Source organism: Fundulus heteroclitus, chromosome 12, assembly GCF_011125445.2.
Source record: "Fundulus heteroclitus isolate FHET01 chromosome 12, MU-UCD_Fhet_4.1, whole genome shotgun sequence".
NCBI classification, from domain to species: domain Eukaryota; kingdom Metazoa; phylum Chordata; class Actinopteri; order Cyprinodontiformes; family Fundulidae; genus Fundulus; species Fundulus heteroclitus.
In genome coordinates, this window is record NC_046372.1 from 30,167,099 (window position 1) to 30,173,098 (window position 6,000).

Below are 6,000 nucleotides of genomic sequence, written 5' to 3' on the forward strand. Positions count from 1 at the left end.
TGGAGTCCAGTAGAGCTTCACAGGTGTCCTCTTATAATCCTCCATAATGACATCATGGAGCTGCTGGATGATGGAGACCTTGTTCTCCTCCATCTTTTATTTCAGGATGACCCACATATGTTCAACTGGATTATGGCCTGATTTAGGTCTGGAGATATGCTTGGCCAGCAGTCCGGCATCTTTACCCTCAGTTTTTTTAGCAAGGCAGTGGTCGTCTTGGAGGTGTTTGGGATTGTTATCATTTAGGGACACTGCCCTTCAGCCCAGTTTTGAGGGGAGGTGTTCATGCTTTGCTTCAGTATAGTACAGGCATTTATGATTTCCTCAATGAAACATATCTCCCCACAGCCGGCAGAACTCATTCAGCCCCAAACCATGACACTCCAACCACCATGCTTGACTGTAAGCAAGACACTCTTATCTTTATACACACGATTGACATCATCTGAACCAAATAAGTTTCTCTTATCAGACCACAGGACATGGTGCCATTAATTCATCTCATGTTGTCTGCTTTTTTTCTTTGCTCCTGGATCCAGTGCTTTCATCCTCAAAGTTAAGGTTCCTGCCAAAAATTGACTGTGATCAGATTTCCCTTTTTTTCTTTTACTTACTATTGTGGAGTACTGTTTCCTTCTCGCCTGCAGCTGTAGACACACTTTTGTTTCTCTAAAAGTTTTGGAAAGAACCATTGATTGTTAGTGTTCCACAGTGCTTCGATGTCTCTTGGTTTGGCAAGTCAAATTCACAAGTCCAATGTGGCTCCAAACACCGTGTCAATCAGTGGCAAAAAGCAAGCTTTCCCAACAATACAATTTACTATGTTCCTCTGAGCCTGTGAGCTAGGGTTACCGCTCGTTGGTAATGGACTGAAAGTGGAAGAAAAAACCTTTGCTCTATTTTTTTAATGATGTCAAGCTTTTCTTGATAAATTCATCATAAAAATGGCTTTGACAATAAATCTACAACTACATACATTTATTTTCCCCCTTTAATCATTGTGGGTTGACAAAAAAGCTACAATATCACCTCACCTCAACTATATGTTTGCTTGTCCAGCTTGATACTGATGCAGTTTGCTAGCTTTGCCTAGTTCAATCTAAAAAACAAGGACTTGTGTTCGCTTAAATGAGGATTTGGTAAACACAGCCCATATTTTAGCTAATTTTGCTGTTCTTCTGCAACAAACGTCATAGGCAGAACTGAATGCTGCCCCCCAAAACCTCCGCCTCTGTCAGCGTTGCATGGACGAACACAACACTTCCTGCATATTGCAAAAGGGCCCAAATAAAATCAATAGGAGAGTAGTTATGTTATGCTATTTTGATAGATTTTAACAACACATAACAGCTCGGAAAAGCAGCTTGGCTGACATCTGACGTACAATTAGAAAACAGGTATGTATGCGGGGGTCGACTTCCATAACACAGTGGTTGCTACGTGATTGGTGTGTTCAATGCAATGGGACTTTATACACCTAATCCCCAGATGTGAAAATAAATAAATAAAACATTTTAAAAAATATTTACATGCAATTGTGAGTGTAACTGATTATCCATGCACTGTTTTTATTTATTTTTTACATATGTTTTCTACACATACCTAAAAAAGCACTTGTCCACAGTGTTTGATATGCAGAGCACCATCAATGTTGAATCATTTTATTTTCTGCTATACTGGATAACCCATGATGGTTCATGATCAGACCATTCTGACCTGTAAAAAAAAAAAAAAGACGTATTAGTTATTTAGTTATTTTGTCTATGTTCTGAACTGTTATAATCTTCCTGTTTTGTAAAGTGTGCAATGACAACAATTTTATCAAACAATACCTACATATGTATGTAGATTCTATATCGTAATTAAAATAAATTGGGGATTGCCAAAATCAGGCTTTTTATGTAAGTGAGTTTTTTTTTTTTTTTTGCTGGTGTATTTTTTTGTTGTTGGAGGGCAAAAAAGAGTAGTTTTTGAACACTTTTGAAAATGTTGAGAATTGTGAATGACCCCTTACTACGAAAGCAAATTTCTCATTTAAAACAATAAAGTAGATAAAAACATCCTTTTTGTGAGCACGTTGTGCACACCCACATTTATGAGCACCTATCTGCCAAGTGTCCCCGTAATGCCATTACCAAGAAGGGTATATGACTCAAGATAGGTTCACTGACTCTTGGACTTGTACAGTAGGATTTAAGCCGAGAGGACCCAACAGTGAACTCTTGAACTCCCATAAAAACACAAATACTGCTTTGCCATGAGGCCATTCAATATACCTTTAAGCCCCTGAGTAAGTGGGATTTAGAAAATAATGCCCTTATGCAGGCTGTTTACACAAAATCTCTGCCATACAAGCCACTCTCTTGCTGCTTCAGCCCCCCTCCCACCATAAATCAAATTTAATAGGGCCAGTTTGATCCCACGCCAGCATAAGCATACACTTGCTTTGACCTTGGGTGAATTTAATGGAGGTTAAATAAGTTTTCACATTGGCAGCAGACACATTAAAAGTTTGTCCAGTGGATTTGGCAAATTGGAAGAGATGGCGGTTAAGTCAGAGTGTCTGATTAATTGGGTTTGGACCCACCCACTACCTCTTATGCTGCCCGGACTGCTTTCCCACATCTTTACATACCACATTGGGATGAAATGGAAAATTCTATTTCGGACATGACTCATGCAGATATGCACATGTGCAAGTGTGTGATGGATATCTGTGATTTTGGGGTAAAATTAAGATTTTTTTTATATATATATTTTTGCCTCTCAAACCATTTTTACATGGTTCTCACATTGGAGTAGATTTGTAATTGAGATTAAAGTGACCGACCAACAAAAGGCAGTGCATGATTGAGAAGTGAAAGAAAAATTAACTCTACCTGCTTTGCACATGAAAACACAAATGGATATGACCCACCTTTCTTTGCCAAACAGTTTAAACCGTTGCAGAAATTAAAATTGCACGAATAAGAGTTACACAAGAAAAAGGTAGAATGAAGTGGCATGAAGAAAGTGAAATAACTAGGGCTGGGCAAGTTAACGCGTTAATTTCGCGTTAATTCATTACACTATTAACGGCGATATTTATTTTATCGCGCATTAACGCATGTTGCTCACATGCTTTCAGTCAGTGTCAGTCAGCTGTCACGGCAGCACTCTCCCCCTCCCCTCTCGTACATGTCTCAGCGGCGCCAGCCAATCAGCACGCAGGCTCAGCCTGGCCCGCGCACTCAGCTCTCACACAAACTTAATACACAAACAGCTGAGAGAGACCGCAGCAGCGAAAAAACATGAACAGAGGAAGTAGCACCGTTTGGCTTTATTTTAATACCGTAAATGAAATCAAGCTGTATGTTTTGTAAAAAGCCGGTTCATTTTAGTGGAAACACAACAAATTTATCTAAGCACGTGAAAAAACATGAAAACGTCGAGCCCCAGAAACGGAGAGAGGAGACGAAACTTCTCTCACTGCCCCGAAAGACCCAAAGACGTCTCTGACTGAGGCGTTTCAGTCCTCCAGGGAACATCCAGGTAGATCAGTGGATGGATGGATGGATGGATGGATGTTACTGGAGCCCACACATAACATGTAATTAAGACCTTGAAAGAACCCAGTACATATATTAAAAAGTGTTATTTAAGATAAGATATTAGCAAATCCTTTTTTTATCCCACGACGGGGAAATTTATAGGATTAAAGCAACAGGCAGGTGCACACAACACAGACAAAATTACATAAGGATTGAAATATATAAGAGGTGGATTAGCGAAAAAACACTGAACATAACATTATTATTATTATTAATATTATTATTATTATTATTATTATTATTATTATTATTATTATTATTATTATTATTTAATTGTAATAATAAAATAAAAACCACAAAACCCAAAAGGTCAACAGTTTCATGATACATCAAGCTTAGGGACTGGCTAATATACAGCAGGTCAAAAAAGGCCATATTTTGGCTGCAGTGCTTGCTGTTCTCTTATGAAGAAAAGATCAACTAGTGCACTAAATTCAATAGATGGGTTGAAAATATCCAGTATAAAATAAGTGCTACAAATGTTACAACACTTTTGTTCATATGGCAGCAGAACATTAAAATAAAAGTGCTCTTTACACTACTTTTGAATTCATTCTTGGAGTTTGTAAATACAATGCGATTAATCGCGATTAATCGCGATTAATCGCCCTGATTAATCGCGATTAAATATTTTAATCGTTGCCCAGCCCTAGAAATAACTAGTATTGCACTAAAACAATTAGAATTGTAAAATTGCATTATAAAGCAAACCTTTTTATTTCATGCTTAGAAAGTTGAGCCATGTTTAGAAGGTAATTTGCATTCTTTACTGTTTCTGCATGCACAGTTTTAATATGTATTGGTGTATATTCTTATGCATCTTTGTCTCTTCTCTATGTGGTTTTGTTCCACATTTTACTGGATTGTGCTGGATTAGAATCACTCATAGTCTATTAAAATTTGTCCAGGTTTGGCAATGCCAATTCCTCGTAAGTATCTTTAGAAAGCTGAAATATACAGTATTTTATAATAGCAAGGAATAGAGTGTTAGCCAAACAAGTCTAGTAATCCGGTGTAATTGGTTGGATTCTTTGCAATGAGTCAACCCCTCAGTCTGCCTGCCTCTCTGCCTTTGATAATCCAATATACAGTTCTTTAATCTTTACCCTGTGTGTTGTGCAAATTAATTAAATATTGACAAGGAAACCAACGAAACCACAGAAAAACAGAATGTCACAGTTAAACTGATTAAATGCTTGACAGAGGTAAGAGAGAGCCAAAGACCGTATGTGTGATCTTTCAGGCTCAATGGATGATTAAAGATCACTGAAGATGGTTAGATGCCGCAAACAGCTGAGCACTGAGAATCCAGATTTAAAGCTAAAACTAATTAACGATGATTTTCAAGTCCCAAGAATTATTCCTGCAATATTTATGCATCAGAACCTATTGCCACCTAAAGTAATCAACCGACGGAGCGGGTTATAATGATCCCAATCCTATCAGTTTGCCCCACCTTGCATTCACCTATGATACAACCCATAGCATCGGCATCATTCCAGTCAACACAAGAGGGATAAAGTAAGAAAAATCCCATTGCTTGGCAGAGTAATGGAGAATTAGAATCGGATATATGTTACCTTTCTGTTTCTGTGTCAATTGAACTTGAAATTCTCCCAAAATAATATCTAATAAAGTTTTTTTTGCCTATAAATCAAGGTGAGTGCTATAGCAAAAGCAGTAATGCTCCACTTGTGAAAATGAAATCTGTTGGGCTCTCTTTCGCACTGAGACAACAATTCTTAATGCTACACTGCCAGACAGGACATGTTAAAAAAATAAATATATAAATTTAAATAAATTGGGGAAAAGAATTTTAAAATAATGAAGGGGATATATTGTTCTGGTAAATTGAAGTAGTACAAGTTCAGACTGCTTCCATGGTCACTATACTGACAAATTATGTTATTTGCATAGACACAGTCAGAATATTATATTTACGTGTTATATGAGTTGGGAATATGCATGAAAACCAATAAGATGGACATTTTTAAACAGGAACATAAACTGATTTGCACCAGTTAAAGATCTTGGTCATTATGTCCATTTATTTCAGGTTTATATTTAGACATATATCCATAATGGCTTTTCAAGTCAAACTGTAGATCAAACACACAGGGTTGAATCTCTTGCTACTTAACTGTAACTCCAATCCTTCAGATTAAAAAGTTACACATCTGCCATAATGTTTACAGCCATGATCTTTGGATGTCAGGGTTTTGGGTTTCTCTTCTGCCTGTTTCGGTCATGTTTCTGTTGTCCATGTTCTTTAAGGTGTTGCCTTTTAGTAAATAATAATAATAATAATAATTTTTTGTTTGGTTTCTTCATTTATTTCCCTGTTCTTTGTACGTTATTTTCTGTTTAGATCTCTGTTGTGTATCCCCCTGGTTTGATATTTTCTTTGTAC